Raw genomic sequence first — 12,791 nt, forward strand, 5'->3', positions numbered from 1 at the left:
TACAGTAATGTTCCCCCAAAACCACTAGGCTGAATTTTGAATTCATTCAAATGTAAAGACCACAGAATTGCAGAATACCCTGAGTCAGAAGGGACCACGATGTTCAGTGAGTCCAACTCAAGATTAAGGAAAATCCCCTTTTTTTTAATAGTGTGACAGAACAACACTGCACTTTCTCTTTTTTGGAGATTAAAACATTGGTTGGACTTTAGAAGCGTTATTATACTTGAAGCAGTAGAAGAAGCTGAATATAGAGCATCGTGAAAAGATGCCACTGGGATCAGTTAAAGCCAACAGTGAAAACACTGAGGAGGAATGAAGCCAAAAACACAGAAGCAGATTGAACTTGGCGTACGCCATGGCAGGAGGCCAGGGGAAGGAGAGCTCGCTACAGGAACAGCCAGGACTTCTGAGGGATGCAACTCGGGCATCCAGACATCGGGCAGCACCAGCGCTCGGCCAGGCAGAGCAGCGAAGCAGTGCCCATTCCAACGGCTGAGGCTCCATCCCGGCACATCTGAACTTCCTACTCACGATATTAAGCTCTACCATTCATAAACATTGAGCTGTCACACACCATTTCCATCTTCAAAGAGCTCCGAAACCAACCACTAATCCACACGACCACCTCCTGGGGTGCAGGGGCTGCTGAAAGACTGGGGCAAAGGAAAAACGCTGAAGTCATTGGGCACAGCTCCTAAAAGGGAATGTTTTAAATCAGCTTGGCAGAAGGCAGCAATGCTGGGCTCCCAGTCACAAGGCACGGCTTCCTCTGAGGTTCTTTGGTGCTGGGAGGCGCCCACAACCCCAGGTATTTCCCCCAAAACCCAGATTCTCATTTATGAACAAAAACTGACGGGCAGAGCAGCTCAGGAAATGAAATGGGCGCAGTGATAGCATGGTGGAGATCAGCAGAAAGCTTTGGCCAACTACTTGCATTTCAGCTGGGCTTTAACCAAGGGAAAATGAAAAAGGCAGACAGAAGCAGAGCCTCCTTGTTGGCCCATACTCCTGCTTTTCCTCCAGCAAATGGAATTACCTTGAAATTTTCAAGAAAGCCATGAAACAAGTTCAGGCTCACAACAAATTCTTGGAGGGAAGACGATATGGAAATGCAGTACATCTCTGTTACAGAGAACTGAAAAAATGATTTTAAAAAACGCTAGGAACAACAATATGCTGCTAAAGGGAGAATAAACCCAGCACACTTGTGTTTTTAAGCACCTTAATGCTGTTATCAATAAACCCAGCTGCATCCTTTTCACAATGCAGCAATGACAATTGACTCAAATGGATGGCACTTTGATAATGCGCCTATTTGCCTCTCAAGCCGAAACAGATAAAAATTCAAAGATTACACATCTTTGGTATTTGTATGCTAATATACACAGCTTTAGGGAAATTGTTGCGACTCAACCACAATTCATCCTGTGCAGGCAGCGCCTTCAAGTACCTACCGGCAATTTTCAGGCCGCTCGCAGTATATCTTAGGGCTGTCATCATCTGATGCATCATCTGTTCTGCAAGAATCTGTCAGGAGCACCAGGCAGGCCTCCTGGGTGCAGGTAGGCAGGATTACAGCCGACTCATCACCTTTTTTTCCTGCCATCCCAATTTGTACAGTCTCGCTTTCGATATGGTTTGCCCATGGTGGACGAGGAGAAAGGCGCCTGGTGCACACGTGTGCAAGGGACAGCACGAGGCAATTTGGCTTTAATCATAGAATCACACAACCGTTACGGTTGGAAAAGAGCTCCAAGATCATCAAGGCCAACCATCGAACCATCATGACCGTGCCTACTAAACCACATTCCGCATCTGTCCTCTTGTTAATGATCTCTTCTGCTTCATCTCCTTGGTTTTGTTGGAGGAAAACAACTGGGCTTGAAGGAAACCCTACTAGAAAAAAGCACTTGCTATCCTGAGTCCTTCCTGAGGACTTTGGCAAGTTAAGCAGCTCCATTTCCCACAGAGTCACAGGTTTCTTCTAGCTCTTCCCAAACCACCACCCCACTGAAATGCGGAACAACTTCTGCTGCCTATGAAGGCCACCATCCACAGGCAACAAGGGGCTACACTTGCTTCAGGGGACGATTCCTGCCCAGTGTCTGCTCACACTGGCTGAGCAGCAGCTCTCCCAAGGCTCAGTGAGCGCCTGGGTTGTCCCTCTGCCTGCTGCTCTTGCACTTGTGCAACCTTAATTAGCTCTGCGGACCTGTCTCTCTTTGTCAGGCTTGGCTGAAATCTTCCAACAGGTTCAGGAAGGATGGGGGTGGTGCAAACATGTGTGGTGAGACTGGCTGAAATGGAGTGTAACTGAGTAAGAAAACAACAAGGATGCCGATCGTAAGGGCAAAACAAGGGAGTGCCACTGTGGAGCCAAGCAGAGAGACCTAAAGATTCTGGCATAGCCACTCAAAAAAATAAATACTCAGGAATAAGGGAGGTGTCCCTGCTTTGCTTTTAACAGGGCTTGGAAGTGGGATGATGAGAAAAGCACTCCTTGCAGGCTTGCCTTGGCATCCGGAGGCAAGAAGCCTGCAGTCATGACATTGCAGTTTTAGGGGCCGCAAAGACGACCTGGACAGCAAAAGAGTACAGAAGCCAACCCTCGTGCTTCAAGCTAGCATCAAGAGGCAAGGAGCTGAAAGACTCCTGTCAGTTGACTCCTGAAAGTCAATTCAGTAGCAAACACAGCCTATGCTCACCTAATAAAGTACTCTACACTTAAAAATTATATTCAGTATTATGTAAATCACCTTGTTAACAGTTGCAGGGTGAAAAGCTGTTCGTGCAACAGCTGCCTGTGCGCAGCTCCTGGGCGCTGCCCCACCTCCTGCCTCTCTCCCAGCCCTGCTTCATCAAGTAGCTGGGCAAATTGATGAATTGCAGCGAAATGATCTCACTGCAATGCCTTCTGCTGATGAATGAGGAATACCCTGCCAGAGCATCCTGATTTCAGGTGATGGATTTGAGCCCGGGCTCCAAGACAATTCCTCGTGGCTGACAAGCTCAGCTATTTTCACTCTTAATCTTTATAATATTTGATTGAATAGATCCAAGGTCATCATTTCCACCGAGGTGGCTGTTCAAAATACCACCAGCCTTCAGATTATTTTTAACTGCATCTGGAAAAGTGCAGAATATTCACCTAAGAGCTGGTAAGAACTTTGTCCCTGGGAGATGCCTACACGTTAGGCACGCGCTTGCAGCGGTGTGAACAAGCAGCTAAGAAGTGGCATTTGTCATCCCACGGCCCAGAGCTCTCACCATCAGACTGCAGGGACACAGAGCCCAGGGAACAGACATTTCTCATCCTCCATCACAGCCCAGAAGTTTACTCCTTTTTTCATGTTAGGAGTCCGATAGGAGGCAGCTTGGCTTTGAAGAAGTGGGAAGAAATAGCCATTAATGTGCATCATTTCCTTATACAAACACTGTATTATAGGGGGCACCTTAAAGTCCCCAGGCTTGAGCCTTACAGAATATACAAAGCCTTTTGGGATGCAATATGGTTTTTCCTTCCCATTTCCTTCTCTTACAGAAGCTCAGGTGGGAGTGCAGCCTCCTCCAGCCCGGCTGCATAGAACTTTCACACGGATCTCTGCACAGCATCAGCTGTGTGCGAGACATCAGCCACGTGTGAGACATTCCAGCACTTTGTTGTGCAATCCCTGATTACTGATGTCTGCTCCCTGCATTTCTGCAGCGAGATCTGTAACGCAGCATAGGACATTTGACATAGGGCTCCCTCCCATCTACAGATGGGGAACCCCACAAATATCCTTCATCCCCACAACTTCTGTAGTCTCCAGTTTAAGACCCCAAGGAATGAGCAAAAAGAGGGATTGGGGAGAAACTGTTGTTCTCTGCCCCCACCACTGCCAGAGCAGCACGAGTGCCTTTTACACAATTCCCCTCTGTCACCAGGGGACAACACAGCCAGCTTTGTGCAAAATGTCACAACTCTATCTGGTTTAGAAGGATATAATCTGCACCATTTTGAGCCCTTCCGAGGCTGGGTGCAGGCATAGGGCTGCAGGAGCACATGGCTGTGGGGCTCATACAAAATCACCGTTGTGCAGGGCACCAGAACAGGAAGAAATGCTGTCGCTGAGGCTGTGCCAGCAGAACCAGCAAGTGGTGATGGAAAAGTCTGGCAAGGGAGCAGCAGAAAACCTCTAGGGACCCAGGGCTTCACTCCTTCACAGAACATCCAAATCAAACCAAGGGAGGAATTTTAATTCTCAAATTAAGATGAGTTTGGAGGTAAACGAACAGCTGGAAAGTCAAATGAAGCTAATCCCCTTCCTCCCCAAAAAAGCAACAGATGCTGCATTACACAGCCTGCAGGATGAGCAGTCGGTACCCATGCTGGTGACGCACACAGCCCTTACTGGTCTAACAGGGGTTAACAAAAAGGCTTGCTCCAGAAAACAGCCCTATTTATATACTCATGAATGTGTGCTGGATCACTTCTGCAAATTTGGCTACAGTCTGCAGGATTTAAAAAAGAAACCCACACCCACTATTGCAAGAGTTGCAGTAACATCAGGCCTGCTGGTGCCAATGAGTTATAAGCACTCACAGCAGCCGGGGTTTGGGATCCCTCCATGTTTTGTTTCCTTGGAGGTAACTGCACTGTTATCAGGTGATGCAGGGTATCAGGCTCTGACACCTGGCCCTCCAGTTCCTATGCTGGAACAAGGCAGGCGTTTGGTGGCATCTGCATTGCTGACTCAATCGCGTACCTTCATTCCCATACCGTCCTTGGAAAAGGGACATGGGGAGAAAGAGCTCTTCAAAGCAGCACGCAGTGGGCAGCACGGCCTCATTTTGCTGCTCTGCCTCAAGGCCTCACCGGTAAAAGCAGGCAGATCACACAAGTGCGACCCTGCCTCCATCCCACATCCACCAAGCTGAGATTTTCTGCAAGAACATCCCAACTGCCCCACGTTTGGAAGACAACAGCATTCAAACAAAGGAAACCTTGCCCCAGCTTCTCCCTGCACGTTACATGTACCCAGCCTCAGAAAAAGGTGGAAGGAAAACGTCTTCTTGTTGAGGCTCATCCTACCTTCACGCAGCTATTCCAAGCTCTGTAATTTTTTCCCCCCAAGCTTAAGCTCTGGCACATCTTGTTTTCTTCCTTCTAGAGAACAAACAAGAAGAGCAGCAGCCTTGTAGGTAATGAAACCCTCCTCCAAGTTGAAAAGTACTGAGCTGTGAGCAAGGAGGTGACAAACAAGAGAAAACAGTACTGAGAGGACAGTAACCATGCGTGGGAGCAGTGCTTCCCAGCAGGAAGGCAGATCTCTGCCACGGCAGCTGTCAGCAATGTCCACAGCCCCATGTGCCAGACCCACACACAGGGCTGCTGCCCACATCCTCCTGCCATGCCTGGCCCACCCCCAGCTGTGACGGATGAAGCTCCCCCACTTTGGTCACAGGGGCTGTGAGACCACCTGAACTTAATACTGGGCTATTGAGCAAGGAAAAGGTCTACAGCTGCACACATGCATCTTTATCTCCACGGTGCAACCTAGGCTGGATTCACAGAATCATTAGGGTTGGAAAAGACCACTACGACCATCTTGTCCAACCACCAACCCACTGTCCAACTGTTGATCCATCATGTCAATCCATTTGTTGTGATGGCAGGGATGACATCGGAGAGGTTTGCCTTTACTTCATATCCTGGATGATATTTTGCTGGTTATGAGTGCAAACAAGACCTCAGGAACAGCCAGCCTGGGCAGAACGAAACCCCCCTCCTCTGCCACCTGGCTTCCTGTAGGGACAGTGCAAGAGCTCTCCCAGCGAGACTCCCTGAGACCACACAGACAACCTAGGCCACGTCCACGTGGGCTCTGGAGGCCTTTGGAATAAGCCAGGACAGCAGCAGCTCCCCACAAACTCCAAGGATCTCCACGAGTGAAGAGGCAGCAACGGCATCACCAAAACCAAAGTCCAAAAACCACAGCCCAAAGGATCCAGAAGGTCCACAGCAACAAAACCAAGCCCGGGGCTGAAGGCCTCAATGCCTGGTGCCAGGCTGAGGGCTCCCTCCCAGGAGATTCGTGTCTCATCACGCATCTGCCTTGATCGAATGCTCTTCCAGGCTGAGACACGCCGAGAGACTCCTTTGGTGAGTAACCACTGTGAGCTCACTGCAACATTTCTGCCCGTTCCCTCCATCCTGCGCACAGCCTGTGGGCTTTCCTTCCCTCCGAGACCTCTGCTCCACCAAACATGGGCCAAAAACCATCAGAGACAGACAGCAGCAAGAACTATCGTGGATTTGGGAAGCCACCTCCAACCAGGGCCAGCACCAACGTCACCCACGAGTGACAAGCACTGCATCCACCTGCAGGGCTCAGCACCTGCTGAATTTTACCCTTTCCAGTTCACCTTTGCTGTTTTATTCATCACAAACAGCCATTCAAGGCAGGGCAGCTTTTCACAGAACCATAGGCTGGTTTGGGAGACGGTGGCAGTGTACAGCCGTTAAATAAAATATAAACACCTCATCTATTCTTAACGTTGGGTTTTGATCTTCACTGTTTCTACTCCCCTTTTTCAGTGTAATTTGCAATTTATTTGGTTGCTTTTTGAGGAGCGAGAGCGTAGGGCAGGGCTGACTTACTGCCTAATCTCATTTTTGATCTATTATTAAACGTCCGCTTTCTTTTTACTTTTTCACCCTTCTTTAGGAAGCCAGAAGCCCCAGCAGAAATTACAAGTCCAAAAAGAAAGGTGAACTGCAAAAGGAAAGCTGGGGGAAAAAGAATTGCTGGTGGGGTTCTTTTTGCATTGGGATTTTTGTTCAGCTTTCTCTTTTTCAGCTTCAAGAACTCTCTGTAACGCCAGCCGAGTAGGAGAAAACGTGCTGAAGGTGATGGAAATGCAAAGTACTGGCCCCAGTCCCACTGCTGACACGTGGACAACCCCCGGCCAGGCCAGTGCCTATGGAATTCCCCCACGGAGATGGTTTAAAAACAGGACTGTGCTGATATGCCCTCGTGCTTTTAGCAGCGCTGCTGATTCTCTAGCAAATCCCTGGGCTCTGGGAACACGCCACAGAGCCACATGCTTGCATTTCCAAATGGTGAAAGCTGGGACAGGGTGGCAGAGCCCGAGGCCAGAAGTCCTCAAGAAACCCACGGAATCTTTTTTTACCACCTTTATCAGGGACTTTTGTAGCAAAACACGATCCCTGCCAGGAGCTGACGCACACACGGAACACACAGCCAGGTACGGGGTGCTGCAGAGGTGCAGCAGCACTCAGCGCCCTCCGCCTTCACTGCAGGCTGTTGTTTAACGGCTTTCTGATTATTTCATTGCTCTCTCCTCACCCGCTGCTAAATAACAGAGCTTACGCCTGCCCTGCAAACCCACGTGTGACCTCCTTGCTCCAGCTCCTATGGACAGATTTGGTTTCAAGCGAGCACAGCCAGCCAGAGACGCTGAGCGATTCCCAGGCAGGTGCCTGGCGCCTGGCTGCAGGATTCCCACGCACTCACACACAGGGCTGTTTGCACAAACACGGGCTCATCTGCACAGGCACACGGTCACACACGACACCTGCACACCCCTGGCTTCCAGCTCCTGGCCAGGCCCACTGCACGGAGCTGGAATCGCTCGCTGCCGGCTCCTGCCGAGATCACCCGGGTACCCAGGGATGGCCGAGCGCTCGTTAGCATCTCCTATTGATCCACTTCATTACTGTAACCCTTTTTCTATTCATTTCCAATGACAGACATTTCATTAACAAGAAGAGAGCCATCCCCCAGCCATCAGAAGCACAGCCCGGTCCCACAGACCGCCACTATTCTTTAGAAGGCAGCTTGCTGTATAATTCTTTAGCTTGGAAGTGACCTGAAAGATCATCCAGTTCCAACCCCCAGTTTCTTACGAGCCTTTACTTTAAAGCACAGCTCAAACGGATGAAGATTTTGCAGTAAAACTGGGCAGGTTCAGACCCAATCTGTAGCAAAAAAGCATTCTCAAGCCACGCTCCATCACCAGCCAGAGTGAGATGTCCCTTCTGCCCTGCTGACACACCGGCCAGGCAGCCTTCTGGGCAGGAGTGCAGTCAGAAAGCGCCTGTCCCCAGGGATGCATTTCTCCTCACAAGCTTTTCTTACATGCTTTCTCATAAGGTGGGACACACTGAACAAATTGCACCAAATTTAAGTCTCAGCCATGAATCCTGCACTGCACGAAGCAGCCGCCGGTCCCCCATCAAGCACAACAAGCAATTTCAGCTCAGGATTCTATTTTTGCCCCAATAAAACACTACTGCCCAGCGCCCCAGCTCTGTGTCGTGCACCGTGCAGAGCAGCTCATGGGGCTGTAGGGAGCAGCAGCAGTTTGTTCCGCTTGGTTTTGCAGATTGGAAGTGAAGGCTGGAGGTGAAAGGAGGCATCTGGGGCCATTCTGCCTGCAGCGGGGTGGGAGCAAAGAAACCCAACCCCAAGACAAGTTGATTTGCTTTTGCAGCCAGTCTCCTCTCCAGCAGTCACTTCTTCAGTGCTGCTCTGCCGAGGGCAGTATGCAAAACCCTGAATTTAAACAAGCATCCCAATATCTGCACCCTAACATCATCCACGTCCCCAACATGTGCACCCCCATATCTGCACCCCCAACATCTCCAACCCTGAATAACACCCACATTCACCCCATCGCAACCTGTACCCCAACATCTGCATCCCCACATCAGCTGCATCCCCCATAACATTTGCATTCACCAACATCTGCACCAAACATCAGCATCCCAACATCATCCGTATCCCCAATAACCTCCACATCCCCCAGTAACCTCCACATCCCCAGCATCACCTGCATCCCAACACCTACGTAACCCAACACCTGAAACCCTACATCACTGCATCCCAACATCTCCATCCCCGGCATCATTGGCACCCCTCAACATCTGCATCCCCAACACCTGCATCCCCCAATAAATCCACACCCCAACACCCGATGCCGTGGCCCAGCACCCCCATCCCGACACCCGCAGCCCTCCCACATCCCAGTCCCCACACCAGGAAGAGGAAGAGCCCCTGCACACCCCAAAATCCCACAGCCTCACATCGCACCGTGCCAGCAGCAGCCTCCCTGCAGCCCTGCATGGAAAGAACTCAGGAGCAACTTTCGCCTTCTCCTATTCCGGGAGCCGCTTTACACCGATGCACATCGCAGCATCATTGTGCGACCAAAGGTGTTTGCCCTGAAATTTGCATTCTGGGGCTCAAAACTCACCGCCCTCATCCCAACGGGCAGCAGGAAACCCCAAAGGGCTCCAGGAACAAGGCGATACCCCAGGGGAGCTGCTGTGGGCTGGGTGTGGGGAGGGAGAGAGTAATGGTGAGGGGAGGGAATGAGGGGGGAGGAACCGAGTGGAGCCAGGGAGGGAAAATGAAGTGAGAGAAACAAATAGATGGAAGTATGGAAGGAGAAAAAGATAAAGGGAATGGGAAGGAAGAGGGGGGAAGGAAGAGGGGGGGAAGGAAAATCAATGAAAGGAAAAAAGAAAGAAAAAGTAAATAAAAGAAAAAAGGATAAAAAAGAAAGAATAAATAAATAAAAGGGAAAAAAAAGAAAAAAAAGAGAAAAAATAAATGAAAGGATGGAAGAAATGAGAGAAAAAATAAAGAAGGGAAAAATAAAAAAAAACAAAAAACAGCAGAAAATGGGGAAAAGAGAAATAAACGAAAAGAGAAAAATGAAAGAAAGAACTAAAAAAAAAAGACAAAAAAATGGGGAAAAAAAGTGAAGGTAAAAAAAAAATCAATTAGAAAAAAAAAGAAATCAAAGGAGCACAGCGAAAAACGAAAGCAATGAGGCAGCGGGAAGGGAAGGGAAGGCCGGTCCGCCTCCCGGCTCCCGGTCGGCCCCCCCTCGCCCCGTTACCTGCGGAGCGCCCCGGCCCGGACCCGCGCTGCCGCGGCCGCTGCCCGGCGCGGGGCGGAGCGGAGCGGGGGCCGCGCTCGCTGCATTGTGGGAGCGGCGCTGAGGCGGGAGCGGGGCGCCCCCTTGCGGCAGAACGAGGCTGAGTGGGAAGCGGTGGGCGGGAAAAGGAGGGGGGGAGTGTGTGGAGGGGGGGGGGGCGGGCGTGGGGCTGAGGGGTAATTAGTGCGGGTGGGGTAATTAGTGCGGCTGAGGGGCAGTAAGTGTATGTGGGATGGGTAATTAGTGCAAGTGAGGGATAGTAAGGGTGTCTGATGTAATGAGTGTAACTGGGGGGCATGTAGGGTCGGTAATTAGTGCGGCTGAGGGGTAATTAGTGTGGCTGAGGGGCAGTGAGGGCTGTAGGGTGAATAGTGCAGCAAGGCGGTAATTAGTGAGGCTGAGGGGTAATTAGTGAGGCTGAAGGGTAATTAGTGAGGCTGAGGGGCAGTCGGGACACGTGGAAGGGTAATTAGTGTAGCTGAGGGGTAATTAGCACAGGGTGGGATAGTGAGGGTGTGTGGGGGAGTGAGTGTGGCTGGGGGGTATGGTGGGTGTGTGGGGTGGGTAATTAGTGCGGCTGAGGGGTAATTAGTGCGGCTGAGGGGCAATAAGGACGTGTGGGGTAATTAGTTTGGCAGGGAGGTGATAAGGGTGTGTGGGGTGGGTAGTTAATGCAGCTGATGGGGAGTTAATGAGGGTGAGAAGTAATTAGTGTAGCTGGGGTGGGTAATTAGTGCAGCCAGAGGGCAGTAGGGGAATGTGGAGTAGGGAATTAGTGCAGCTAAAGGGTAATTAGCGCAGGTGGGGGAGGAAGGTGGGGATGTAGGGTAATTAGTGCAGCCGGGGTTGGGTAATTAATGAGTGCAATCAGGGTGGGGGTGGGAAGTAATGCAGGCGGAGCAGTAACTGCAGCTGGGATGGGTAAATAATGCAGCTGGGGTAATTAATGTGGGGTAAGCAGTGCAGTGGGGTAATTAGTGCATGTGTAGGGGTAATTAGGGCCGTAGGGTGATTAGCGTGGATGGGGTTGAATTAGTGAAGCTGGGGATGAAGTTAACGCAACCGGGAGGAGTAATTAGTGCAGTGCTGTAATTCATGCATGCGGGGGTAATAACTGTACTGGGTGGGGTGGGGGGGATTAATGAGGACAGGTGGGGTAATTAGCGCCGCTTGGCGTGCTAATTGCAGCGGGGCAATGACTGCAGCCGGGGTTCCCGGTGCAGCAGGCTGCAGTTAAGCGGCCCGAGCCCCGCTGTGCCGCGCTCGCCCCGTGCCGGGCGCTGCCGCTCACGGGGTGGCACTGTTGTGTCAGGAATGCACGCAGCCCCGCCATCCCGCTCCTGGCCGCCGGTTCCCGCAGCCCCGTCGATCCCCACGGCTCTCCTGTGAGGTTCCCAATGCTCGTGGAGTCCTCAAGGCACCGCGGTGCTGCCCCCGGAGCTGCGACCCTCGAAACAGCGCTGGTTGCAGGCGATGTCCCCATCTGAGCACTTCTTCCCAAGCATTCCTCCATCCCGTGAGCTTCCGTTCCACCCCCGTGGGCTTCCCTCCCTCCTTATAAGAAGCACAGTTGCAAAGGCCCACGATGTTCATCCAGTTCCAACCCCCTGCAGGTCACCAACCAGCAGCCCAGGCTGCCCAGAGCCACATCCAGCCTGGCCTCGAATGCCTGCAGGGATGGGGCATCCACAGCCTCCTTGGGCAACCTGTGCCAGTGCCTCACCACCCTGTGTGTGAAGGAGATAAGCATCCTTCCTTCCCCTGAGCATCTCTTCCTCCTTCCAACCACCCCTCCCAGCCCAACAAGCAGCCTCCTTCCCCCTGTGACAAAGTGTCATCTCTGCATCCCCATCCTTCCAAGCTCCTTTACGAGTCCCCCAGCCCCAAGGCCCTCGGGGCGCTTTGTGCTTAAGGACAGAGAGCACAAACGATTTGAGAGAAGCCCTGCTGACAGTGGGAACGGAGGATGAGGTTCCCCACATGCAACATCCCGAGGGCACTGGGAAAGCCCCCAATCCAGCCTACAAAGGCGAACCAGCCTAGGAGCGGCTGCCTCGCCACAACTAAAAAATCAGAGCAAAGTTAACTTCTGTCTAATCCCATCTTCCTGCAGCCGAGCAGATGGTTTGCTTCTCTTGGCAGAGGCGGCGCCTTATCTGATCGCAGCGCTGGAACGGGGGAGAGCAGAGGGCTTTGAAGGCAGCGCGGGAGCCGGCAGAGGTATGTCGGGGCTGGCTGCTCCTGACAGCTCCAGGTGGGATTTGCAGGGCTGTGTTGCAATGCGGGGCCCGGGGGGATTTCTCAGCAAAGCCGAGCCCTGCGCTGCGTGGTGGGGCCAGCAGGCGGGAGCAGGGCAGGAACGAGGGGGATGCAACGCCCTCAGGAGGAGAACAAAGGCTGTTCTGTGCCTTGTAGGGCAAAACATGAAGAAATAAAGCTTGCATTTGAAGTTGTGAGTGCTAAAAACATCTCCTCAGGTGCTGCGCAGGAGCAGCAGAGCTCAGCTGTCTGACACAGAATGGTTGGGTTGGAAGGGACCTCAAGGATCATGAAGCTCCAACCCCCTGCCACATGCAGGGCCACCAACCTCCACATTTCATAGCAGCCCAGGCTGCCCAGGGCCCCATCCAACCTGGCCTTGAACACCTCCAGGGATGGACGGGGCATCACAGCCTCTCTGGGCAGCTGTTCCAGCACCTCACCACTCTCATAGTAAAGAACTTCCCCTGACATCCAACCTAAATCTCCTCTCCTTCAATTTAAAGCCATTTCCCCTTCTCCTGCAGTTATCAACCCTCGTAAAGAGTTGACTCCCCTCCTGTTTGTAGGCTCCCTTT

At 51.7% G+C, this 12,791-nt stretch overlaps 1 protein-coding gene across 4 annotated transcripts in view; it reads right to left on the reverse strand.

The window, feature by feature from the left end:
- Positions 1-9,975, reverse strand: part of EXTL3 (exostosin like glycosyltransferase 3) — a 131,932-nt gene extending 121,957 nt beyond the window's left edge. Inside the window, exon 1 of one of the 4 annotated variants that reach the window (XM_048937328.1) lies at positions 9,916-9,975. The gene's annotated coding sequence lies outside the window, so the exon portion shown is untranslated. Of the gene's footprint in view, positions 1-9,101; positions 9,122-9,915 lie in introns of those variants that run through there. The other 3 variants (XM_048937338.1, XM_048937336.1, XM_048937333.1) reach the window with 3 other exon arrangements.
- Between the last annotated feature and the right edge of the window lie 2,816 nt (positions 9,976-12,791).

This window comes from Lagopus muta, chromosome 2 (genome assembly GCF_023343835.1).
Source record: "Lagopus muta isolate bLagMut1 chromosome 2, bLagMut1 primary, whole genome shotgun sequence".
Lineage (NCBI taxonomy): Eukaryota > Metazoa > Chordata > Aves > Galliformes > Phasianidae > Lagopus > Lagopus muta.